The 27,765-nt window shown below is 40.7% G+C and overlaps 1 protein-coding gene across 1 annotated transcript in view; it reads right to left on the reverse strand.

Moving 5' to 3' along the window:
* The window catches only part of LOC129712275 (retinoic acid receptor beta-like), a 424,460-nt gene extending 397,834 nt beyond the window's left edge, over positions 1-26,626 (reverse strand). The window contains exon 1 of the mRNA XM_055660575.1: positions 26,487-26,626. The gene's annotated coding sequence lies outside the window, so the exon portion shown is untranslated. The remainder of the gene's footprint in view (positions 1-26,486) is intronic.
* Positions 26,627-27,765: the final 1,139 nt, after the last annotated feature.

Genomic DNA, 27,765 nt, shown 5'->3' on the forward strand with positions numbered 1-27,765 from the left:
CTTTGTCACTGACGGCTGTGGAGGCTGTCAATCAATATTTTTAAAGCAGAGATAGATTCTGGATTAGTGCAGGTGTCAGGGGTTATGGGAAGAAGACAGGAGAATGGGATTAGGAGGGAGAGATAGATCAGCCATGATTGAATGGCGGAGTAGACTTGATGAGTCAAATGGCCCAATTCTGCTACTATCACTTAAGACCTTATGACATTAGCTCGGTGCATTTGTACACTCTATACATATGTACGTGCTGTACATGGTATTTTGGAACTCCAGCAAAGTTGTAACCCCTGTAGACAGAGTGCTAATATAAAGAGGGCCATTTATATCTTTCACTGTGGACAATGGACATTTTTAATGATTTTCCTTAGCCATAGTATTTATTGACAAAATAAGATTCAATGTCTAATACTATTTCAATGCCAATCTGCTTCATGTTCACCAGAGTTTAATACAGACATTCAATCATTTGAAAGATGTGAAATTCCGTGCTCTGTTTTAAGAATAATAATAGGAATAAAGTGACTATTAGAATGACAGTGGCACAGCTAGTAGAGCCACTGCCTTGAAGCTTAACCTTGTGTTGGCGGCATGGAGTTTAATGTTCTTCTATGACTTTGAGTTCCTTCTGGGCACTTCCGTTTCCTCCCACATCCCAAGGTGCAGGTTTGTAGGTCAATTGGCCACAGTAACTCTCCTCTTATGTATAGATGAGTGGTGGAAGCTAAAGGCTGGTGGAGGAGCTGATAAGAATGGTGTAATGAAGGAGTAATGTAAATTGTAGTTATTGGTCAGTGCAAATGGTGGGCCAACAGGCCTATGTCCATGCTGTATTTCTATGAGTGTATGAACATACTCATGGCTAGAAATTCTTCAATGTCTACATTTTAATACATTTCAATGTTTTGGGTGTATTCAAATTGGTAGTCTCAGTTTTCATGCGTAAACTTCTGGGGGATTTTCCTCCATAATCCTCGTTATGTAAAGGGGAAGTCCAGGGTTGTGGCATTTGGAATTTGTTGAGAAGAGGTTTGAGGTGGGATGACAAGACCAAAAAGCAAAGTGGAGGAAAGAGGTGGGGAGATGCTCAGACAATAGCAGGAAAGAAGTCCACTGCCAAGTAAGTCTGGAAGACAATCAGGGCTCTGGGGAATTAAAAAACAGGGCAAATAGGGGTAACATTTAAGGATGGTACAAAGAGATGATGAATGTAGTGAGGCAGGGAGAAAGAATATCATCACCTGGGCAGGCGCAGTGTTGGACTTGAGGTGCCAGTGAGGATGTCATAAAGAAATGGTCGAGGGAGGAGCAGGAATGTTGTAATGGAGACACCACTGAAAATCTTCAGAGAGTACAGGAATTTACCACAAGGACGAAAGATAAATCCTTGAACATTCTTCACTGCTTAGCACCTCAGTAGCAGCCACATAGGTTAAACAGAAGCAGCAATGGAAGTAACTGGGATCTCTTACCAATACAGTCATACAAGAACTTCAGCTTCAGTCACTTTCTCAGCAGTATGTCTGTCATGCTGGCCTGCATTAGTATACCGTCACCTCTGCACAGAAGCAGACTTTGTCTCTGCATTTGTGGTCTGCATCGCATCATGATCGGAACATGCATGCTGGGAAATTGAGTATCACTGCGCATGCCTCGCAGTCTTTGTGTGGGCCAGTCATTCCCTCAGAGGGCTGGCAAACAATTTGCAGAAGCACATTCTGTTGACATAAAGTGATTGTTTCTGATAACATTCTTTCACGTGGTGCATAAAATCTTTACACTGATGAAAGAAACTGGCCTCTTGACAAATATTTTACTGCATTTAAAAGTCCTGTATCCATGTTAAACCCCCAGAGGAGAAGGCATACTGTTTTTGAAGCGTAAAGTTGGCTGCTGCTGGGACTCAAAATATGGAAGAAATAATCATGCAGCAAACATCCTTTCGAGTATTTATAAGCAAGCGGAGGACATCCAGTAATTGTCCAGCCCATCCGATTGGTTGATATACCGCAATAAATACACAATACAAGGAAAAAGGAAACAGACCTGTGCATCTGAATTGTCTTACAAACAGTTAGGAGAAATAAGTGAAACACCTTCAGAGTTTGAAATAAGAGTTTTACAATGAATTCAGCTTTATCCTGGGTACAAATCACCCCCCCCCCCCCCCACCAATCATTCTCTGAAATGCACATTTTACCATACTTAACATGCTGGCACTAATGCAAGCAGTTAAATAGGAATCTTGCAAATTACAATGTAGCATCTAATCATTTTCAGCTGGCATCCATTATTTAATATCTTACTCCAGCTCCAACGGGAATCACAGAAAGTGAAATAATTGGATTCCAATTTAGGGCAAGGAAAAAATCCAGAATGAGTAAATGAATCATCATCTGACTAGCGCAGCAGGAGACAGAGTCTGCATATTCCACACTGCAAGTCCCAAAAGTTTTAAACATCTCATCTCCATAAAAGAGATGTTGCTTATTAATAGGCGTCAATGTCTACTCGGGACTAAAGCATGTAAATACCTCTTGCTGAACCAAGAAATAATTACAAGCCTGCCAGGACTTTGATCCTCACTTCCTTTAAGATAAGAGATGATTTTTTTCCGTCGGACAACGGACTGTGAGAAATGGAAATTTTTTAGCATTTTCTTTCCCCTTGCTTTTCAATTTCTTCCCTCAGCGTGTTGGTATTTCACAGCTGACCGACTATGATTTAAGCTGAATATCAAATCAGAAATAGAAGCCAGCCATAAATTTTATTATCTGGCAAGCTTCAAGCCATCACTGCTTGGCAGATTGCCAACAGTACTAATAAATTATCAGAGCATGGACTTATTACCTCAGCAACATCAATAAAAAGATAGTGAAGAAATACTTCAATCTATTTCTGATACAATTCTTGCAAGTTTTCATTATTTAGTGAATTTAATTCACTATCATTGAATTAAGTACCATTTAAAGGAGCAGATATAACTTCTGCATGGAAGTCCTGTTGACAGGAAACTAAATCCAAAAAGCAGTTTTGGGATTGTAAGAAGCTGATAACTTGCAACCCTTAGTGTAATACAGGTAGCACTGCAATTTCTGCTGATTTGAAAGATTGTAGAATAAAGTCAGGATGCTTGTCAGAGCAAGATGTTGAGCATGGGGAAATAGTCTGAGTTAAAGGTAGCTGACAGGAGAGGTGCATTGTAGATAAAGCAAGTGTTGTCAGGTGTTGGCAATTGAATCAATGGATTAAAAAAAAATGTGGGTAATGGTACAACACATTCCCAGAGGTCAATAAAGCAGATAGTCAGAGGTGTTAAAGCCAGCAGTCATTGAATTGAATACATTTTATTTGCCAAGTATGTATACATACAAGCAATTTGCCTTAGTGCTTTGCTCACAAGTAACAACACAATACATAGAAACATAGAAAATAGGTGCAGGAGTAGGCCATTCGGCCCTTCGAGCCTGCACCACCATTCAATATGATCATGGCTGATCATCCAACTCAGTATCCTGTACCTGCCTTCTCTCCATACCCCCTGATCCCTTTAGCCACAAGGGCCACATCTAACTCCCTCTTAAATATAGCCAATGAACTGGCCTCAACTACCTTCTGTGGCAGAGAGTTCCAGAGACTCACCACTCTCTGTGTGAAAAATGTATTTCTCTTCTCGGTCCTAAAGGATCTCCCCTTTATCCTTAAACTGTGACTCCTTGTCCTGGACTTCCCCCAACATCGGGAACAATCTTCCTGCATCTAGCCTGTCCCACCCCCTAAGAATTTTGTACGTTTCTATAAGATTCCCCCTCAATCTTCTAAATTCTAGCGCGTACAAGCCAAATCCATCCAGTCTTTCTTCATATGAAAATCCTGACATCCCAGGAATCAGTCTGGTGAACCTTCTCTGTACACAGTAGACAATTAAAAATAAAACATTATAATTTAAACATGTGAAGAATGAAATAAAATACCAGAGCAAAAGGAGGCTACAGACTTTTGGCTGTTGAGTAGAACTACTTCTCGTGGTAAAAAGCAGTTTTTATGTCAGGCTGTGGCGGCTTTGACAGTCCGGAGTCACCTTCCAGAGGGAACCGCTTCAAAGAGTTTGCGGCCAGGGTGAGAGAAGACAGAAATGATCTTACCCACTCTCTTCCTGGCCCTTGCAGTGTACAGTTGGTCGATGATCTGAAGAACTATATGCATCTAGAACTAAGAATTTGTTTAAAAAACAGAACAAGGAGTCACTCATCAAAAATAAGAGTTTAAAAATAGAGGTGGAGTTTACTTCCCAAATATTTAATCAACAATCTATCGTTGCTGCTAGTTGGCATGTGCCACAAGAAATTTCATAACCAAACGCGAATGATCTGTCCCCATGAATGCATATTTCAACATCATATCCTAGCAGCAGCACTACTAGCTTCAGACACTGATTTGTCACATCCTCCATACTCACCAGCCAACAATCCCCACTAATCAGTACACATGCCTACATATTGTCATGTTAACTACACCTCGTTCACCTTGCACTGTTACAAGCCAGTCAGGCATTTATCACAGCTTGCATACAGCAGCCATTCAATCATAACAGTTAGATCACCCAGACATTTTGTCCGTCAATGACACTTGGTGCATGAGAGTCTGGACAAAGCGACACTCTACTGCAACAAACTACAGCAAGGCCTGTAAGGCAATTCCAAATGGGCCTGGTATAGACAGCAATGGCCATTCATGTTTCTGAGACCATACTAGGGAAGGAGCCAAAAATGGCACTATCTGGTCCCTTCACACATTCCGCCTCTCCCTCTATGCACACATGGTTCTGATTAACAAGCATTAGCAAGTCAAAGGCTGCAGTGCCCTCATCCCCACACTTCACCTCACCACTTTTCATTAAGAGCCGCAGCCTAGTCAGGCAATGGAGAAATAGCAAGGAAACAGACATATTGCAGACACACCGCTATCTATTTCAACATGGGTTCACTCTCAGCTAATTTACAGGGACCAGCATGTGGTGAGATAGAGGGTAGAGTGGCCTACAGCCTACTCAGGAGGGCAATTTCTACACCTTATCATGCGCATTTTGCTCACATATGCAAATTGTACGTGTTAGAGTATTCCAAGTCATTGGTGGAGGATCTCCCCATCCAGTGGCCACCTTTTGATTTAAACATATTAAAATATACAGATGCTGGACATAAAATATAAAACATAAAACAGTACTGCACACAAACAAGCTCTTCAGACATAATACTTCTGCCAAACATATCAAATTAAACTAATTCCTTCTGCTTGCATATGTTCCATTTCTCTCCATCCCCTGGATATTCATGAGCCCATCTAAAAGCCTCTTCAACATCACGATAACTGCTTCCACCACCACACCTGGTGATTTATTGCAGGCATGCATGATTCTCCGTTAAGGGTCCTACCATTAACTATATACTTTCCCCTAACATTTGACCTCTGAAAGTGCAACATATCACATTTACCCAGATGAAATCAGAATTAAACACCTTCGGCCATTTCCCTGCCTATATCTGTAACTGATCTATATTCTGATGTAACTTTAGACTGCTTTCTACATGGTAAATATAGATGAGAAATATTAATTTAACATCTTACCCATCTCCTGTGGCTCTGCACAAAGCCAAACCTCAATCTTTAAGGGGGGTCTATTTTCCGTCTAGTCACTTAATATATGCACATAATCTCTGTTTTTTCCTTTAATCTGTCAAAGCTAGCTCTTGTTTTTTATTGCCCTGATTTTCCCCTGAAGTGTACTACTACACCCTCTATATACCCCAAGAGATTCACAATCCCAGCTACCCATGTCCGACTTAGGCAACCTTCATTTTCTTGAATTAAGCATCAATATCCCTTGTCATCCAGGGTTCTCTACTCCTGCCAACCTTTCAGTCTAATATTGCTTCTATTGCTCAACAACAATGAAATGACAATATGGTCTCTGTGAAGTAAGATGTCTACCATGCAATGACCTGCATTTTTAACTAGGTTCTGGGCAGTTATATCGTATGGTTTACTTATTACAGCAATGCAAACATGCAGTGATCAGAAGCTAGAGTGATGTTTTTATAATCAGAAGATATGTTAATTAAATAATCATTCTTGTGTTGTGTTCATTATTAGTAATAATAAAAAAAATTACATTCAACCTTTCACAGTAAGAATTTGTAATCACTATCTTTGCCAGTTGACTAAAATTCTGATAAAATATTAATAACCATATAATAACCATATAACAATTACAGCACGGAAACAGGCCATCTCGACCCTTCTAGTCCGTGTCGAACACATAATCTCCCCTAGTCCCATATACCTGCGCTCAGACCATAACCCTCCATTCCCTTCCCATCCATATAACTATCCAATTTATTTTTAAATGATAAAAACAAACCTGCCTCCACCACCTTCCCTGGAAGCTCATTCCACACAGCTACCACTCTCTGAGTAAAGAAGTTCCCCCTCATGTTACCCCTAAACTTCAGTCCCTTAATTCTCATGTCATGTCCCCTTGTTTGAATCTTCCCTACTCTCAGTGGGAAAAGCTTTTCCACGTCAACTCTGTCTATCCCTCTCATCATTTTTAAAAACCTCTATCAAGTCCCCCCTTAACCTTCTGCGCTCCAAAGAATAAAGCCCTAACTTGTTCAACCTTTCTCTGTAACTTAGTTGCTGAAACCCAGGCAACATTCTAGTAAATCTCCTCTGTACTCTCTCTATTTTGTTGACATCCTTCCTATAATTAGGCGACCAAAATTGTACACCATACTCCAGAATTGGCCTCACCAATGCCTTGTACAATTTTAACATTACATCCCAACTTCTATACTCAATGCTCTGATTTATAAAGGCCAGCACACCAAAAGCATTCTTTACCACTCTATCTACATGAGATTCCACTTTCAGGGAACTGTGCACAGTTATTCCCAGATCCCTCTGTTCACCTACATTCTTCAATTCCCTACCATTTACCATGTATTGATCAGGAGAAGCAAATAAAGCAACTTTGTTTTATCCTTTGTTTTATGGCAGGGGTGCTGAGGAAGAGGATTTCTTGGAATGTATGCGGGATAGTTATCTAAATCAACATGTAGAGGAACCAATGAGAGAGCAGGCTATTTTAGACGGGGTATAGAGTAATGAGGAAAGGTTAGTTAGCAGTCTTGTTGTACATGCCCCCTTGGGCAAGAGTGCCCATAATATGGTTGAGTTCTTCATTAGGATGGAGTGTGACATTGTTAATTCAGAAACAATGATTCTGAACTTAACAAAAGGTAACTTTGAGGGTATGAGACGCGAATTGGCCAAGATTGACTGGCAATTAATTCTAAAAGGGTTGACGGTGGATATGCAATGGAAGACATTTAAACACTGCATGGATGAACTACAAAAATTGTTCATCCCAGTTTGGCAAAATAATAAATCAGGGAAGGTTGTGCATCCATGGATAACAAGGGAAATCAGGGATAGTATCAAAGCGAAGGATGATGCGTACAGATTAGCCAGAAAAAGCAGCATACCAGGGGACTGGGAGAAATTCAGAGACCAGCAGAGGAGGACAAAGGGCTTAATTAGGAAAGGAAAAATAGATTATGAATGAAAACTGGCAGGGAACATAAAAACTGACTGCAAAAGTTTTTATAGATATGTGAAAAGAAAGAGATTAGTTAAAACAAATGTAGGTCCCTTGCAGTCAGAAACAGGTGAGTTGATCATGGGGAACAAGGATATGGCGGACCAATTGAATAACTACTTTGGTTCCGTCTTCACTAAGGAAGACATAAATAATCTGCCGGAAATAGCAGGGGATTGCGGGTCAAAGGGAGGAATTGAGTGAAATCCAGGTTAGTTTGGAAGTGTTGTTGGGTAAATTAAATGGATTAAAGGCCGATAAATCCCCAGGACCAGATAGGCTGCATCCCAGAGTACTTAAGGAAGTAGCTCCAGAAATAGTGGATGCATTAGTAATAATCTTTCAAAACTCTTTAGATTCTGGAGCAGATTGGCGGGTAGCAAACGTAACTCCACTTTTTAAGAAGGGAGGGAGAGAGAAAACGGGGAATTACAGACCTGTTAGTCTAACATCGGTAGTGGGGAAACTGCTAGAGTCAGTTATTAAAGATGGGATAGCAGCACATTTGGAAAGTGGTGAAATCATTGGACAAAGTCAGCATGGATTTATGAAAGGTAAATCATGTCTGACGAATCTTATAGAATTTTTCGAGGATATAACTAGTAGCGTGGATAGGGGAGAACCAGTGGATGTGGTGTACCTAGACTTCCAGAAGGCTTTCGATAAGGTCCCACATAAGAGATTAGTATACAAACTTAAAGCACACAGCATTGGGGGTTCAGTATTGATGTGGATAGAGAACTGGCTGGCAAACAGGAAGCAAAGAGTAGGAGTAAACTGGTCCTTTTCACAATGGCGGGCAGTGACTAGTGGGGTACCGCAAGGCTCAGTGCTGGGACCCCAGCTATTTACAATATATATTAATGATCTGGATGAGGGAATTGAAGGCAATATCTCCAAGTTTGCGAATGACACTAAGCTGGGGGGCAGTGTTAGCTGTGAGGAGGATGCTAGGAGACTGCAAGGTGACTTGGATAGGCTGGGTGAGTGGGCAAATGTTTGGCAGATGCAGTATAATGTGGATAAATGTGAGGTTATCCATTTTGGTGGCAAAAACAGGAAAGCAGACTATTATCTAAATGGTGGCCGATTAGGAAAAGGGGAGATGCAGCAAGACCTTGGTGTCGTGGTACACCAGTCATTGAAAGTAGGCATGCAGGTGCAGCAGGCAGTGAAGAAAGCGAATGGTATGTTAGCTTTCATAGCAAAATGATTTGAGTATAGGAGCAGGGAGGTTCTGCTGCAGTTGTACAGGGTCTTGGTGAGACCACACCTGGAGTATTGCGTACAGTTTTGGTCACAAGGGGTCACAGCTTAAGGAAATCCTTTAAAACCGAGATGAGAAAAACTTTTTTCACACAGAGAGTGGTGAATTTCTGGAACTCTCTGCCACAGAGGGTAGTTGAGGCCAGTTCATTGGCTATATTTAAGATGGAGTTAGATGTGGCCCTTGTGGCTAAGGGGACCAACAGGGTATGGAGAGAAGGCAGGTACGGGATACTGAGTTGGATGATCAGCCATGATCATATTGAATGGCGGTGCAGGCTCAAAGGGCCGAATGGCCTACTCCTGCACCTAATTTCTATGTTTCTATCCTAATAGTTTTCTCTCCCCACTTATCAGCTTTGCTTTCGACCACATAACCAGCTTTACTTTAGCAATAGCATACTTTTTCTTAAAAAAAAGCAATGGTTCAAAAGCCTTCAGACACAGGAAAGTGACCTACAATGCTGATTCAGTTGAGGAGATGATCTGTTTTGGTTGAGATATTCAATCAAGATCCACTCTGTCACATAGATGAATATACTATATCCAATGGCACTATATGAAGAATAACAGGAAGAATCTCTGCTGACAACTCTGACAGATTATCTGGCCATTTATCTCAATATTACTTGTGCCTCCTTGCTATTACCAAGTTGGCTATTCTATTTGCTTTTCATGAAAACGGATATAACTTAAAGGTCCTCAGTGACTCTGGGCTTAAGATTGCGCCAAGTTTTCGTGAAGTGTTGCACAAATACAAATGCTATGGTTCTGTATGATCTTAAACACAATGTTTTAGTTGATGAAATAGGTAAGATGGCGTTTTTAAAATGAAGATATTTTTTTTTGGAAATGTGCTTCTTCAAAGTGGTAGTTTAAGTTTAGGAATGTAATTATCATGCAGGCCCAAGTTGACATCATTAACTGCAAGGTAAAGTGCCCGAGAATTTGTATGTGGCAGCTTCAAAATCCGGAGAACAATATTTATAGCACTTGCATTATATTTTTGCATTTTCTCTGTGTTCTTGTGGCTCTGTGCAATTGACAATTAGATGTCATATTAGAACAGTCTTGTGTTGTGAAGTTGTACGGTCAAACCATGGGGACAATCGCCCCTATCAATCAAACTATTTTGGCAAAGAGAAAAGCCAGGATTAATCCCACCACATCAACCACTCTGAACATAAAAGTAAACATGCTTTTGTCTCATTGAATTGTTTTTAGCACACAAGACAGCTTTGTTTTTTTTTAATCTCTGCTCAGAGGGACTCCTTATTTATATCCATTGTCTATTGTTTATGAGCTTTGCTAATCAGTCCTTCAGCAGCATTGTCCCCAATGACCTTGTGCTATTCCTTGTACTCATATTCACACTCCCTGTTGAACCAGAGTTCCTCTGAAATTAGTGATTAAGGAATGAAGCCTCTGTACAGAATGTAATGGTATATACATCTGCTTATAACCAACAACATTTCACTTGTTCCGAGTTGTTGCACCCGTGATGATCTAGCAACCACATTGGGGAAGGGACTACACTGAATGGTAGAAAGCATCCTTGTCAAATGCTATGAGATGCTCTCTCCTATGAGTGGTATTGATATCCAGAGGTTGACTGCCACAATACACAACAATGTTGTCAAATATTTAAGGTTCACAGCAAAACCATAGACAGAATAAACCACTTCCCATTCCTCAGCAGCCACCACTCAGTGAAGGCACACATAGATGAGGAAATTTAGCATCACCCTCAGGGTACCATGAGAATCTTCATTCAATTTAAAAGGAGAGATTTCAAACCTGGTACAAAACTCATGGTAAACAAGGCAGTAGCAAACACTGGCAGTGCTGCTGAGATCTGGGCAACATGCAGCAGTCTTCTGAAGAAAATATCCCCAATGTGGTCCACACAAAATCCTCCAAATCCACAGGAGCAAGGGATCAAGTACACCATTCACAAACTGCCCATCTACCAGCCCCATCTGTGGAAGACATTGTAGTTCCAATTTTGGTTTCATCAGTCATCCAAGAACCCACAAAACCAGAGTGAAAGCAAGGCATCCTCAATCCCAAAGAAGAACCAAAAAAAGAGAAACAATTAAAATAAAATGACGAGTTCATCTATGTATTTGCTGCCCCAACAGCTTCAATTTGAAGGAATACTAATCCACTAGTTAATAGAAAGAGAGCAGGGCAGGCTATAGGATGAGGTAAAACACTGTAACTGCGTGTTTGATCAGCAAGAACTAGTTATCCATTCTCCAATTGCGAGGTCACCGCACCATTTAAAATCAGAGACCTACAGCACATAAGCAGGCCCTTCAGCCTAGCTCATCTATACCAACCTACATGCCCTATCTTAGCCAGCCCCATGTGTCTGCATTTGGACCTGTATCACTCTAAACCTTTCCCATCCATGTACCTGTCAAAGTATATTTTCAATGTTGTTATTGTACTTGTCTCAACTATCTCCTCTGGCAGCACATTTCAAATACCTATCACACACAGAGTTAAAAAGTTTCCCTCAGGTTTATATTAAATCTTTCCTCTCTCACCTTACATCCATGTCCTCTGGTTCTTGACTCCCATACTCTGGGTAAAATAATCTTTGCATTCATCCTATTCCCCACATGATTCCATGTACATATATAAGACCATCCCTCAGCCTTAAAGTAATAAAGTCCTAACCTGGCCAACCTCTCCCTATAGCTCAGGATTGAATAAGGCCCAGGAGAGTCCATCCATGTGATGTTGTTGGAGCTGGCAATAACCAGGTCACTGGCTCCCCTCCAGGTGCAACCCATTCCTCTTCCACAGGTCACTAATGCTCCTGTAAAGATTCCAATAGTAAAAAAATCTGAATCCCTGCCCCCACCCCTCAGCCACATATTTGTCCTATCTTCCAGTTCCTATCGTCAGCAGCACCAGAAGCAACCCAGATATTACAACCATCAAGGTCCTGTTTTTAGCATTTTGCCATTTCCTACCCATGTCTTTTCTATCAACGACTTTCAGCTGTCCCCTTCCAATTGAGAATGTTCTGTAGATACTCAGTGACAGCCTGGATCCTGGCAACAGGGAGGCAACATCCTGGAGTCATATTGGCTGCCACAGTATCTCCATAATGTCACCCTAGCTAACCTGCTTCCTATCATAATCAGTTTCCAGACTTCACCCTTTCCACTGCTCAGAGCAAGACCCATCAACAGAGACAGGACTGTTGCTGCTCTCCACAGACAGGTTACCCCCCATAGCAGTATTCAAAGGGGCCTACCCAGTTGTCAAGGGGAATGGCCACAGGGGGTTGTTGGATTCACTGCCTATTGGCTTTACCTTCTGCCTGTGCCCTAGGCATGTCCACCTCATTGCAAGTCCAGTCTCCCAGATGATCCTGAGATCATCCAGTTCCCAAACACAGCCATAAGGAGCTGCAGTTGGATACACCTCACAGGCACAGTGCTCACAGACACAGGAAGTTTCACCGACTTCCCACATCCTTCAGGAAGAGTATGTCATTACCATCTTTACTGCATTCAACCAAGCAAGATTTACAAAAGAAAGAAACAGATTATGTCATCACACCAACACTCACTCTGCCAAATCATCAGCACTTCACCTCCACACAGCCCCCTCCCCTATGCTGTTCCACTCATGCCTGCCTTCCCTTTATACACTCATTTGCAGTCACTCCTGGACGTTGACTGGTTTCAGCTGCTCAACTGAAACTGATCTCATTAACTGTTACCCTTTTAAAAGTCCCACTCGTCTGTTCCAGCTTCATTATGCAACTGGAATATAACATCTTCATGGGATCATGATGAAGATTCGATAATGTTGGCTGATATAATTGTTCTTCTGAGGGGAACAGCGTTGGTTTAATGCTTGACTAATTTGGCTGCATTTCTTCTAAAACAGACATGGTGTGTACTGAGTAGAAATGTGCAGTAATATTTCAGTTGGCACCTGCCACCAAGTCTTTGTGTACACCTGTATTTTAATCTGTCAACCATTAATAATGTAAAATTAATATGTGAAAAAATATTATTAATCTTGATCAATCAATATTTTCTGGTGGAACCAATTTTGATTTAACATGTCATTTCACCACTGGAGTGGGCATACGCATTTTTCCGACACGTATGAAATTTCAGAATAAATAAATTACAAAAATGCAATAATCAGGTGTCTCACGATGGTGCAGCCAGCAAACATCCAGGCTCCATTCTGGAATGTGTTAATTAAAACATAACTTTGCTGGCCATTCCAGCACAGAATATTCATAATTCATGTGTATATCCAATGACATTGGCTAATTGCATGTCTATAGGATGTCTGAATTTAAGTGCCACATTAATAGCCCTAGAACAACAATACATTTGCTTTATTAAGCTATTAAAACAATTCCATTAAACACTGTGAACAAAATAATTACTGCTGGCAGTGCATGTCAAGGGACCATTTTTCCAATAGATGTTTTAATCATTAGTTGTATTGGGAAGATGTAAAGTGAGGGTGGCAAGGGCACCACAAAATGTTAAATATAGGAGAAAAGGAAAGTCACTCACTGATGGTATTTGAAAAACAGTTGCAGCTTTGTTAGAAAAATGTTATAAAATAGTGAAAGCTAATGGAGAAACCGAGTGTTGAACTGTCTACATGAACTAAAGTTATGCCATTTTAAAAATATGCCATGTGCTGGTCCAGTCACACTTCGGATATTTCATCCAGTTGTGATCCCTGATACAAAGACAAACATTATATCCATATATGCAATAATATACAAAGCTGGACTGATTTTGAAGAAACTGAGGCCCTTGAATCTTGAAGTCAGATAAATAGGATTTACATTTTGGTCTATAATGCTATATGCCACTTATGTAAAGCAATATTTCAATGTCTCCAAACCAATTTACTAATAATGAAATGTAAGTGTGGTTTCTAGTTGCCCAACAGAGAATGCTGTAAGTCTATATCCATTTGCTGGTAGTGCAAATGCAAGGGATACTGTTCCACTTTAACCAATAGAGAAGACTGATGAGCTTCATATCAATTGGTATTGCTTTAATATTGGTTTATTATTGTCACATGTGCCACAGTACAATGATAAAATGTGTTTGCACGCTATCCAGTCACATCATATTATACATGAGTACAATCAAGCCATACAAATGTATTGCAGATAGTGCAAAAAGAAAAATAACATAGTGCGGAATATAATGTTGCAGAATTATTGTGTTACAGTTGCAATGGTAGTGCAGATTAAAAAAAAGTGGAAGGGCCACAATGAGGTGGATTTGGAGATCAGGTCTACACCCTTTAGCTCAGGGGTTCCCAACCTTTTTCATCCCGTTTACCCCAGGCAACTTTAATAGCACATAACAATGTTATTTCACTTATTTATGAACAACAAATGATGAGCAGATACCAGTATATCAGAACCAAACACAGTCAGTCAATGAGAAAAAATATGTACAAATCCAGAATCAACAAATTTACCCCCAGGGTAGGCGAAATTTACCCCCCTGGGTAAATGTACCCCTGGGGGTAAATTTACCCCAGGTTGGGAACCCTTGCTTTAGCTTATGTTCAATAGTCTGATAACACTGGGGAATAAGCTGTTCCTGAATCAGGTGGTATGTGCTTTCAAGCTCATGTATTTACTGTCCCCATGGGAGGAAGAGGGAATAACTGGAGTATAAATAGTCCCTGATTATGTTGGTTGCTTTCCCAAGACAGCATTAAATGTAGAAAGAGACAATGGGAGTAAAGAAGGGCCTCAACCTAAAATGTCACCCATTCCATCCATCCAGAGATGCTGCCTGTGCTGCTGAGTTACTCCAACATTTTGGCTGGATGAGGGGGATGAGGCTGGATTTCGGAATAGACTGGGCTGCACCAACAATTCTCTGCAAGTTCTTGCCGTCTGAGGCAGAGCTTTGCCAAAACATGCTGTGATACATCTCAATGGTCTGCATCTGGCGCATCTGTAAAAGTGGGTAAGAGTTTTTAGAAGCATGCCAACCTCTTGAGTTGTGTTGTGCTGTCCAATACGGCTGGACCAGTTGGTGATATTTTCACCCAGGAACTCAAAATACTTGACCATCTCCATTATGGCACAATTGATATTGATTGTGACATCTACTCCACCTCATTTCCAGAAGTCAACAACTAACTCCTTTATCTTGCTGACATTGAACGAATGACCAGTCAAGACCATTTTGCTGATTAGATCGCAGTTTCTCAGTTGTCAGAGATTACAATTTTCAGTCTGACCCTGTCAGTAAGCCTAGTGGGCATGCCCATCATCACAGTGGTCTAAGTGTTGGTTAGCTGCTTTGTTTATTTGTGAAAGATCTGAAACAGAGTATTGGCTGTATTCCAAGCTCTGTCATCTGACCTGTTGAAGTGAATTTGACCCTCCAAAAACTCTGCATTCTCTCCCGGTTATGTCGAACAATAATAAATTGATCACCATACAACTGACAAGTAACTGGCAGGTGACTGAGAGTTGGGTATCTTCCCATAATGAACATATTGTAGATGCGTGTGAATAATAAATAGCATAATAGAAACATAGAAACATAGAAAATAGGTGCGGGAGTAGGCCATTCGGCCTTGTGAGCATGCACCGCCATTCAATATGATCATGGCCGATCATCCAACTCAGTCACCTGTACCTGCCTTCTCTCCATACCCCCTGATCCCTTTAGCCACAAGGGCCACATCTAACTCCCTCTTAAATATAGCCAATGAACTGGCCTCAACTACCTCCTGTGGCAGAGAATTACAGAGATTCACCACTCTCTGTGCGAAAAATGTTTTTCTCATCTCGGTCCTAAAATATTTCCCCTATCCTTAAACTGTGACCCCTTGTTCTGGACTTCCCCAACATTGGGAACAATCTTCCTGCATCTAGTCTGTCCAACCCCTTAAGAATTTTGTAAGTTTCTACCCCCCTCAATCTTCTAAATTCTATCGTGTCTATCCAGTCTTTCTTCATATGAAAGTCCTGCCATCCCAGGAATCAGTCTGGTGAACCTTCTCTGTACTCCCTCTATGGCAAGAATGTCCTTCCTCAGATTTGGAGACCAAAACTGTACGCAATACTCGAGGTGTGGTCTCACCAAGACCCTGTAGAATTGCAGTAGAACCTCCCTGCTCCTATACTCAAATACTTTTGCTATGAATTCTAACATACCATTCGCTTTCTTCACTGCCTGCTGCACCTGCATGCCTACTTTCAATGACTGGTGTACCATGACAACAAGGTCTCGTTGCATCTCCCCTTTTCCTAATCGGCCACTATTCAGATAATAGTCTGCTTTCCTGTTTTTGCCACCAAAGTGGATAACCTCACATTTATCCACATTATACTGCATCTGCCATGCATTTTCCCACTCATCCAGCCTATCCAAATCACCTTGCAGCCTCCTAGCATCCTCCTCACAGCTAACACTGCCCCTCAACAACAGGAAATCACTTGTCGTCAAGTCAAGGTAAGTCAAGTCTATTTGTCACATACACTTACAAGATGTGCAGTAAAATGAAAGCGGCAATGTGGATTGTGCAAAACAACGGAACAGGTGCTCCTGAATGTATATTGCCATTTACCACTACTTCTACTAATGCAAGGGCATTCGTTGGCCTTGCCCTGTAAACCAACTCTGGTTCCGCAAATCCTGTCATGCCACCCCCCTTTTTGAAAAGCTTTGTACGGACCTGAGCAATAATTATAGTACAACCTGTTACCTGACTTCGAAAAATCCGCTCTTTCTGTTTCCAGGTTTCCCATTGCATGAACAAAATGCAATCAGTGGACTGTAAGATTCACACAATACCACCAAAAACTGATCCAGATGCCTGTCCATTGGAGCATAAAGCAAAGGAACATATCTATCACTGGAGCTTCATGTTGCAGTTATCTGTTCAAATTTGGTTAAATAAACTGGTTATTTGGTTATTTTAAATGTTGTTCAGCTTAGACTAAGATATATATTAATCAGAGAAATACAATTTTACAGGACTCAGGTTAATAAGTTGATAAAAGCAGAGTATTGGTAGTAAGACGGTGTCTACCTTAAAGATTAAGATTTAAATTCTAAAGATTATTATTTTTGTAGTTACAATGCATGGAAATACAATTAACATTAAGAAAGATTTTTTGTCATTATCACCAGTAAATTCAGTATATATAATCATCAAATATGTTTAATGGTCACTATTCCAAAGCACTATCTGTGAGCAGCACCAAGCTAATGGCTGAGGTCAGAATATTAGCATCTTTGGGTGACATTTCAGCATCACCACATGAGCATTAATTAGGGAAAATATATTGCCTCATTGCAGCTTCTGACCAATTATTGTCCAAATACAGATAATGACAAATGTTTATGACATTGCAAGCAAAAAAACTTATTTTCAAGATAAACATCATGCATTAATATCTAAATTTAAACCCTCATAGTCATCGAATAATAGAGCCATATGGCACGGAAACATGCATTTATTGTCTATGCCAACCAGGTGGCCTTCTGGGATAGTCCGATTTGACCACATTTGACATATGCAGTGTATTCAGAAAGTATTCAGACCCCTTCACTTATCCACATTTTGTTATGTTACAGCCTTATTTTAAAATGCATTAAATTCATTTTTTTAATCATCAATCTACACACAATACCACAGAATGAAGAAGCAAAAACAGGTGTTTGCAAAGTAATTAAAAAGAAATAACTGAAATATCACATTTACATAAATATTGAGACCCTTTGCTATGACACTCAAAATTGAGCTTAGGTTCATCCTGTTTCCATTGATTATCCTTGAGATGTTTATACAACTTGGAGTCCACCATTGGTAAATTGAATTGATTGGACATGATTTGGAAAGGCACACACCTGTCTATATAAGGTCCCACAGTTGACAGTGCATGTCAGAGCAAAAACTAAGCCATGAAGACGAAGGAATTGTCCGTAGACCTCCGAGACAGGATTGTGTCGAGACACAGATCTGGGGAAGGGTATAAAACAATTTCTGCAGCATTGCAGGTCCCAAAGAGCACAGTGGGCTCTGTCATTCTTAAATGGAAGAACTTTGGAACCACCAGGACCCTTCATAGAACTGGCCGCCTGACCAAACTGAGCAATTGGGGGAGAAGGGCCTTGGTCAGGGAGGTGAACAAGAACCCAATGGTCACTCTGACAGAACTCCAGAGTTCCTCTGTGGAGATGGGAGAACCTTCCAGAAGGATAACTCTATCTACAGCACTCCACCAAGCAGGCCTTTATGGTATGGTATTTTCTTTTAATTACTTTGCAAAAATTTCTAATCATCTGTTTTAACTTTTTTATTATGGGGTATTGTGTGTAGATTGATGATTAAAAACAAAGAATTTAATCAATTTTAGAATAAGGCTGTAACGTTACAAAATGTGGAAAAAGTGAAGGGGCCTGAATATTTTCTAAATGCACTGAAAATCCTTCCTATCTATATATCTGTCCAAATGTCTTTTGATAGTTGTAATTATTCCTCTGGCTGCACATTCCAGTTCAGGATGTCCTGTTATGGGTCATTCCAGTTATGAATAGTTGTCGCTGAGGTCTCTCATAAATCTCTTCCCTTACCTTATGCCTATTGCCTTTCTTTTTTGAATGCGCTACCCTAGGAAAAAGTCCATGGGCATTCACTTTATCCATGCCTCTCATGATTTCTACATCATCAGCCTCAATAGTCAATAGTCTATTTAATTGTCATTTGGACCCCTGGAGGTCCAAATGAAATGCCGTTTCTGCAGCCATACATTACACACAAATAGACCCCAGACACAACATAATTTACATTTTACATAAACATCCATCACATCGCTGTGATGGAAGGCCTTATCTCTCCACTGCACTCCCTCTCCACTGCATTCTCCCCCCCCCGATGTCAGAGTCAAAGTCAAAGCCCCCGGCTGGCGATGGCGATTGTCCCGCGGCCATTAAAGCCACGCCGGGTGGTGCGAGGTCGCACACCGGGTCTTGGTGTTAGAGACCCCGGTGTGCGCTCGCAGAGTCCCGCGGCCATTCAAAGCCGCGCAGGGCAGTGATGTAGGCCCCGCTCCAGGAGCTCTTCGACCCCGCAACTCGGGCGGGAGAAGTCGCCGTTGCAGGAGCCCTGAAAAGCGGTCTCCCTCCAGGGATCCGCGGGCTCCCGGTGCCGCCGTCCGCAGACCCGCAGTAGCAGCCTCCGCATCAGCAGCAGCAGCAGCAGCAGCAGCGGCAGCAGCAGCAGCAGCGGCAGCGCTCCTCCACCGCTCCACCCGCTCCGGTCTCGGCCAGCTCCGCGACGGTGAGGTGAGTCGGCACCAGAGTCCCCGGCTTCTTCTGTTGGAGGCCGCTCCTCGTTGCAGCCCCAACGACAACTGAGACCCGACGAGAAAAGGTTGGGTCTCCAGTGCAGGGAGAGATTTAATGTTTCAATGTTCCAATGAAAAACGTTCCAGTCTATCACGTCTCTCCCTACAACTCAAGACCGTAAGCCCAAGTAACATCCCAGTTAGTCTCTTATGCACCTTTTGCAGATCACTAACATCATTTCTAGAGCTGGCGACTTGTACAAATGCATCATGATGTCCTAACTTTCATACTCTATACCCTTCCCAATGAAGGCAAGCATGCCGAACACTTTCTTCATCAGCCTAAACACCTGGCCGCCACTTTCAGGGAAGCAAGCACCTGTAGCCCCAGATCTCTCTGTTCTCAAGAGCTTGACCATTTACTGTGTAAATCCTGCGAAGGTTTGACACATCAAAGTATGTCACATACTTTGTGGACATTTGCCAGGATTAAATTCCATGTGCCATTACTTGGTTCACCTTCTTAACTGTTCAAGATCCTGGTATTAAATTTAGACATCCTTCCTCACTGTCCACTTGTCAAGAGTCAAGAGTGTTTTATTGTCATATGTCCCAGATAGGACAATGAAATTCTTGCTTGCTGCAGCACAACAAAATATGTAAACATAGTACATAATGGAGAAAAAAAGTTCAGTGTGCATATATACACATGCACACATGCTCAATAAATAAACAAATATAGTGCAATAATAATAATAGCCTGTTGCAGTTCAGAGCTTATTTATTGTCATGTTTAATAGCCTGATGGATGTAGGGATGAATCTGTTCCTGAACCTGGACGTTACAGTTTTCAGGCTCCTATACATTCTTCCCGATGGCAGTGGTGAGATGAGTGTGTGGCCAGGATGGTGTGGGTCTTTGATGATGCTGGCCGCCTATTGAGGCAGCGACTTCGATAGATCCCTTAGATGGTGGGGAGGTCGGAGCCGGTGATGGACTGGGCAGTGTTCACAACTTTTTTAAGTCTTTTCTGCTCCTGGACATTGAAGTTGCTGAACCAGCCCACAATGCCACCAGTCAGTATGCTCTCTTCTGTGCACTAGAAGTTCAAGTGAATCCTCTTTGACATACCGAAGCACCAAGCTTGGTGTCATCTGCAAATTTACTAACAATGCTAACTGCATTGTCATCCAAATCGGTAGTATAGATAACAAATTATAGTGGACCCAGTATCGAATCTTGTAGCATTCCACTGGCCGCAGGCCTCCACTAAAAAACAACCCTACGCAACCAGGGTGGCTCGGTGGTGCAGCAGTAGAGTTGCTACCTTACAGCGCCAAATATGCGGGTTTGTCTACAGTTGCTGTCCATACAGAGTTTGCATTTTCTCCCTATGACTTTTATTCCTGGGTGCTTCGGTTTCTTCCCACACTCCAAAAACATACATGTAAGTTAATTGGCTTGTGCAAACTGTAAATTGTCCCTGGTGTGTAGGATAGTGCTAGTATACGGGGTGATCGCTGGTCGATGTGGACCAAAGAACCTGCTTCCACGGTGTATCTCTAAAGTCTAACCACAACTACCCTTTGACTCCTTCCTTCAAACCAATTTAAAATTGAATTAACTAATTCACCTTGGATTCCATGTAATCTATCCTTCCAGACTAGCCTGCCATGTGCAACTTTGTAAAAGGTCTTACTAAAGTCATAGAAATAACGTCTACATGGTCTGAGGAACTGTCATGTCCATTTCCCTCCGCAGATGCTGTTTAACCCACTGATTTCCTACAGATTTTAGTTTTTTACTCAAGATTCCAGCATCTGCAGTCTCTTGTGTCTCCATACCAATGACCTTGTGAGACTGCAAGACTGGGTTAGTCAATAGACGATGATAGCAGATGATAATAGAATCAAAAATATTTACGTAGGTATAATTCAATATCAAATACAGACATCAATCAGGAGACAAAATTATAACAAATGACACTTTTCTACATTCCTGTTCTCCTCTGTTCAATGGCACAAAGGTAGAGTTGCTCGATCCTGACTATGGGTACTGTCTGTATGTAGTTTGTACCTTGTCCAATTGTCCTTTTGTGTAGGATAGTGTTAGTGTGCGGGGATTACTGGCCGACGTGGACTCGGTGGGCCGAAGGGCCTGTTTCCACGCTGCAACTCTAAACTAAACTAAACTAAACTAAATGTTGACGGAAACATACAGACACTATGTAAAAGGAGTGTGCAGTGTTCACTCATTTTTACATAGTGACTATGGTTCGTAGCAGATGATCAGGATAATTATATCCTCTTTGGATAAGGAGGGAAGTTATATGTTCAATGCCTTGAGCAAGATAATTATACTAGATTTCTAAATGATTTCTAGGATGGCTCACTGAACCAAATCCAGAACTGAATGCCAGAGGCACCTTTTTCATACAGAGGGTAGTGGGTATATAGAATGAGCTGCCAGAGGAAGTCATTGAGGCAGGTAATATAACAGCATTTCACTGTCCTCTGGGTACATGGATACAAAAGGTTTTGAGGGATCAGAGACAAATGCAGGCAGATGGGGCTAGCAGATGGCACATTTTGGGATATTTTGGTTGGCATTGGCGAGTTGGACCAAAGGACCTGTTCCATTCTTTATGACTCCAGGACTCTCTGACAGTCACCAAAAAATGAGTGCCAGGATTGTAACCAGAACTGAGTAGCAGGACAACTGAATTCACCCAGGATGTTACGGTATATCCAGATGTGATCTGTCCAAAACAGCACACTGTAAACCAGAATTAAATATCATGACTGTAACCTGGAACTCCGTGTCAGAACTGTAAATGGAACTATTGTAGGTGTCGGAACAAACTAGTTCACCGAGAAATGAGTATCAAGTAAACGCAGAAACAGAAAATAAGTCACATAAGTCACATAGTTTGTATGTTCTCCCTGTGACGACGCTGGTTTTCTCTGGGTGCTCTAGATTCCTCCCACATTCCACAGATGTGCAGGTTTTAGGTTAATTGGCTTCTGTAAATTGTCCCTAGTGTGTAGGTGAGAACTTGTGTACAGGTAATTGCTGGTCGGTACGGACTTGGTGGGCCAAAGAGCTGGTTTCCATACTTTATCTCTAATTTAAACTAAATGTGGCACAGTGACACAGATGAGTGAAATTGTGCCTTACAATTCTATTGGACCCACGTTCAATCCAGACTTCAGGGGGTGTGTGGAGTACACATTCTCCCGGTGATTACATGGGTTTTCATGCATCCTCTGGTTTCCTCTCCCATCCTAAAACACTTGAAGGCTGATGGGTTAATCGGCCATTGTAGATTGCTCCTAGTGCATAGGTGAGTTATGGAATGCCAGAGATGGGGGAGGTGGCAGTTGATGGGAATGTGGGCAGAATAGAATGGGTGAGGGTATGATTAGTATAGATCTGTGTTTCATGGTCAGCATGGACATAATATGGTCCAACGGCCTGTTTCTCTGATGCATCTCTCTAAATCAGCATCTCTATAGCCAGAATAATCCATGTAATGGATTTGGTGACAAGAAACCCCATTTTCTCAGAACAGAGAGCAATCAGTGGCTGCATAAAACAGTAAGCGAAACCTCATCATCTTCATGGTGACCAGAATGAAGTGCCAGGCAAACAGACTTTAATAATATCCAAATACTACAGGGCAGCACAATAGTGCAAGACCGGGTGCCATGCCAGATTACTGTAACCGGATTTTAGTGCCAGGACACATACTATACATACTATAATAAGGACTGACTTTGAGGACAGATAACTTTATTTGGCGTTGCTCAATATAAACAGAACTGAATGGCAGGATTACACATCGCTAATCGGCAACAATTGCTGAGGCAGCTCATGCTGATCAGAACTCAGTGCCAGGCAGTTTCACTCTCACACAGAGTATGAGGACAACACTGGAAAACAGAACTTGATTCCAGTTGCAAGAGACTGTAGGTGCTTTGCTCCAGAATTTGAATACACATATACTGAGCTGATGGATGGAGTCAGTCGGAAAAACCCTTTTCTTGCAATAGTAATGGTATGGTGATGCTGTTAGATTTAGCATGGGTAAAGCAAAGGACGATAAAACTGGAGTAAAGATTCTAAAAGCAAAATAAAGCAGATGTTAAAAATATGAAATAAAATCACGAAATGCAAGGACTCACGAGGTCGGGCAGCATTAAATGAGAGAAAAATGTCAATACTCAAAGCTCATTGCCTTCTCATCATTACAGTTAATTTCAACCATCTGAAATATTGACCTTCTCTCTCCGCAGATGGTGTCTCACTTATTAAGTATTTCCAGCATTATAGAGAAAGCTCTAAATTAGAAGGCCATTTTTATTAGACGTAGATGTGACTTACTGAAAGCAGAATGGGACCAGCTATTTCAAGGTAAATCAGTTCCATTAGCACTGAAGCATTTAACACTGAGATTCAAAATGTTCAGTGTAAACAAGCTCTCATAAAAGAAACCATCAGTGTGCCAAATCCAGAGCTTCCTGTAACTCAACATGCATAAAGGCCAAGAAAAGAACATATATGTCAGACATGGAGAGTTTATACAGCAGAAAGTTGGAAGAGTGTAAGAAATGTAAGAAATCTAATTCCAAAGACATTTTGTAATTACATACAAGGTAAAATATAGGAGTAAGGCCTATTTGAGACCAATCGAGTTAATTGTGTGTGAAAGCAGAGGCTGAATATTTTGCAACTGTGTTCACTAAAGAGGTGAATACGCCAGCATTGTAAAAATGCAAAGAAGTGTGAAATATTGGCTGGAACAACCACGGTAAAAAAGGGAAGCAATAAGGCTCTACTGATGTTTGAAGGTGAATAAATGACCATTTCCGGATGAAATATATCCCAGCTGTTTAAAAGAAATAAGGAAAGAAATTGCAGAGGTTCTGACTACAATTTTTTTTAATCCCCTCTTGCCGTAGGATTAACTCCGGAGGTTGAAAGGACTGAAGGCCAATTGAAACTTTATCATTGTTTAAAAATGGAGGAAAGGATAAAGCATGTAATTACAGGATTGTTGGTTTAAATTGTGTGGTGGGAAAATGATTGGAATCCATTCTAAGGGACAGGGGATGGTGAACTCGTGTCTTTCCATAGCAGCAGCAGCAGCAGCAGCAGTCTGAGAGTCAGAACAGAATGTCCTCATCTTGCTATTTGCTAGCCTTGCATCTGACATTCTCATCCATACTTTCAGGCCCAAGGGACACACTGGATTGACCTGATTCTCACATTCAAAGATTCAGGTGACATTGGCTTCATGTGAGCTGCTTGGTTTGTGGCCTGACTGGGGCTGGGAAAAAAACAGTGTAATTCTAAACTATGGACGCTTGCAGTAAATTATGAAGAAAGTGAAGATTTTTCCTGTCACCATGGCAATAGAGAAAATAGCTGCTTATTTTGTTTTTCCCATCCTGAACTGTCAACTGGGACAATTTTGTACAACTATTAATTTGTTTTTGTCACTGACCAATAAATACATAGCATGAAATAGATAGTTTACCAGCATCCCTTTGAATCATGCAGTTCTGCTAAACTGAGCTATACAAATAAAATCATGACTATTCATTTACATTATAAAGCAACAAATAATTTTATTTTTTAAAAAGACAAGCTAAATGAAAAGTAAATACAACAGACTAAATGAAAAAAAAATGTAGGAAAGTAATCCATATCATAGATTATGGAAAGTGTAGAATAGAAGTTAGCTTACTAAATTCTACAAATTCTTGTTTATTATTTGGTATCCTATCTTGAATGGACAGCTGAAAAACATTACAGATTTTTTCTACTAATTGGTGCCAAACATGAAGAATACTTTTTATAATGGCAAGAAGGTTATGAGAAAAACTTCCCAACGTCCTTTTAAAGTAACAAGAGAAAAGAATCATTGATGTAAAATTGGATATTCCACATGGAGCTTGCAACTCCAACATGTGATAGAAAGTTAGTCATATATTGATCAAGTTTTTTAATGTTCATTTCATTCATGAATTGATTTTAGAGTAATCTACAGATGGAAGAGAAATCGCAACAAATTCCATTGTCTCTATTCTAGCAAATTGATACTTAATTTAGTTGCTGTGTTAATAGATATATCATGAAGGAACCTTTCAGTCTAAGATCAATAGTTAGGAGATTATAGTTTCACCTATCTTTCCAATGGCAATGACGATGCAAAACCGAGTACAACTTGAAACTGCTCGACAGAAGCCATTTGACAAGGTTCCTTATTGAAACAAGGAACTGCAGATGCTGATTCACGCAAAAGGACACAAAGTTACTCAATGGGTCGGGCAGCTTCTTTTTAGAACATGGATAGGTGACGTTTTGGGTCCAAAGAAAGGTCCCGGCACTGAAACGTCACCTATCTATGTTCACCAGGGATGCTGCCTGTCCTGCTGAGTTACTCCAGCACTTTGTTTCCTGTCAAGGTTCATTGTTTGACTCTATAGAAAGGAAGACAACAATTCTATACTTTAAAAAGATAAATTCTACATGCACGATTTTAGTCTCCACAAGATGTATAACATTTTCAAATTGAAAAAAAAATGAAGATCCCTTCCAGTCTATGAACAGTTAGGGCAAAGTCCTCAAGTAGTACACGACACACCAATGATGGTCATATCTGCGGACATTGGGAAAGGTTATCCGTATATTCACTGAAGCTTGATCCCACTATAATTGGATTCCATTATTCTTTATCCTTCTGCCAAATTTAAAAGACAATTAAAACCAGGATTGGAGTTTTGAAGTTCTTGTCTTTTGTCAAGAATGATTGAAATAGCAAAGCATTCTGGAATTTGGGGACAATAACCAGACCTCACTATTTAAATCTTGTGAGCTCTACTAATCACACCACAGGATGGAATGGTATTTTTTTTACAATCTGTTACAATGCCTCTTGAGAACAACTAAAATCAGTTGGAAATTAAAATATGGAACTGCGTATAACATATTGTGCTGCCAGAAATATTTACATTTTGATAACTGTAAAGAACACAAGTAAGTACATTGTCAAAAAACACACAGCTAAAAGCAGTATTTTCATAAAATATTCCATGGACGAGATGGAGTTAATTTTTAGTTGTAATATATGACTGAGCAAAACTTGTTTTCACTAATATAGATGTGAGAAATGAAATAATCACTCATGGGTTAATTATGGTTGCCAAAATGAAAAACACATCTCACCAGATTGAAGGCATCTTGACTGGGAATGAAAAGATTTTGAAATACTAAGAGTCTTCATGCTGGTGCTTGCCAATAATTCCTTTAGGTCTGTAATCAGCAATGCTTTTTCACCAACTGTCACTAAGACAGAGAGCTCAAAGCCTACATGTAGCTATGGAGAGGTGCCCTCGTTTCTGCGATCAAATCAGTTCTCCATAAAGCCAGAAGGAAAAATCAATTCTCTCATTACTAAACAGCAGTGAACTGCCTGGTGAATCTTTAGCCTTTGTGAACAAGGAATTCAGAGAGTTGTAAAGCACTGCCACATTTTTTGAGCAGAAGTTAACCCCCGTGTAAATGTAGACTCATTTTACACTAAATTGAATGACCGCCAAAAAATGTTTTAAAAACAACTGGAATGCTTTGCCTCCTAACACCGTACAAAAGATTATGTACACAGCAACACAATCCCAAAGACTGTAAGACAGGACATTTTTTAATCTTATCAGCACACTGCCAGAGAGGGATACAAACTGGATTAACTCTATGATGACACATTTAGCTTTCATGATGAGACATTTTCAAAGAACTTTATTTGCACGCTTTATAGGATTTATAGGATTGGTTCAGTAGTAACTAAAAATTGACCAAATTGAGGTAAGGACTTCAAAAGGGGTCATCTTTCAATATGCATGTCAGCAAAATCAATAACACATAGTGAAGCTCTGCAGACAGAATCAGTTTGTATCTGGACGCAAAGAAATAAACATCACAGAATTAGTAGCATTTAAATCCTAATAAAATAACAGATTTCCTGGAGGTTTCTTGATAGTAATCAAATTGAATAAGATTCTGTTTGCGAGTTGCTCAAGCTTCGTTCTTACTTATGGTCTTCAATGCCGTATGAACCATTGGATTGCGATATTGCCATACATTATTCTCAATGTTTTTCATTCGATTTATTTTTCTCATTCTATTTATTGTAATTAGATCACATTCTGATAAAGGGATAGTTTTACGCATCCTTCTTCAAACAGCCTCATGCACAGTTGTGAAAAACAGCAAACAGCCCCACCAATCTTCTGAGCTTGGCCGATTAAAGAGTTTCACTTCAGCATGTCATTCTAAAGGTGATCCAGTCAGCTGTAAGAGAAGGCTCAGTGTAGAAGAAGGCAGGTACTGCAATGTTCAAATGTTGCATTAAACGCCAGGGTCATCTGGATGGAGAGCAAGGAGATGCCCGCAAGTCAGAGGAGAGGTTGCAGGAGGTCCTCCAGTCACTTATCCCTCACTGACAACA

Source organism: Leucoraja erinacea, chromosome 2 (genome assembly GCF_028641065.1).
Source record: "Leucoraja erinacea ecotype New England chromosome 2, Leri_hhj_1, whole genome shotgun sequence".
In the NCBI taxonomy this organism is placed as follows: Eukaryota; Metazoa; Chordata; class Chondrichthyes; order Rajiformes; family Rajidae; genus Leucoraja; species Leucoraja erinaceus.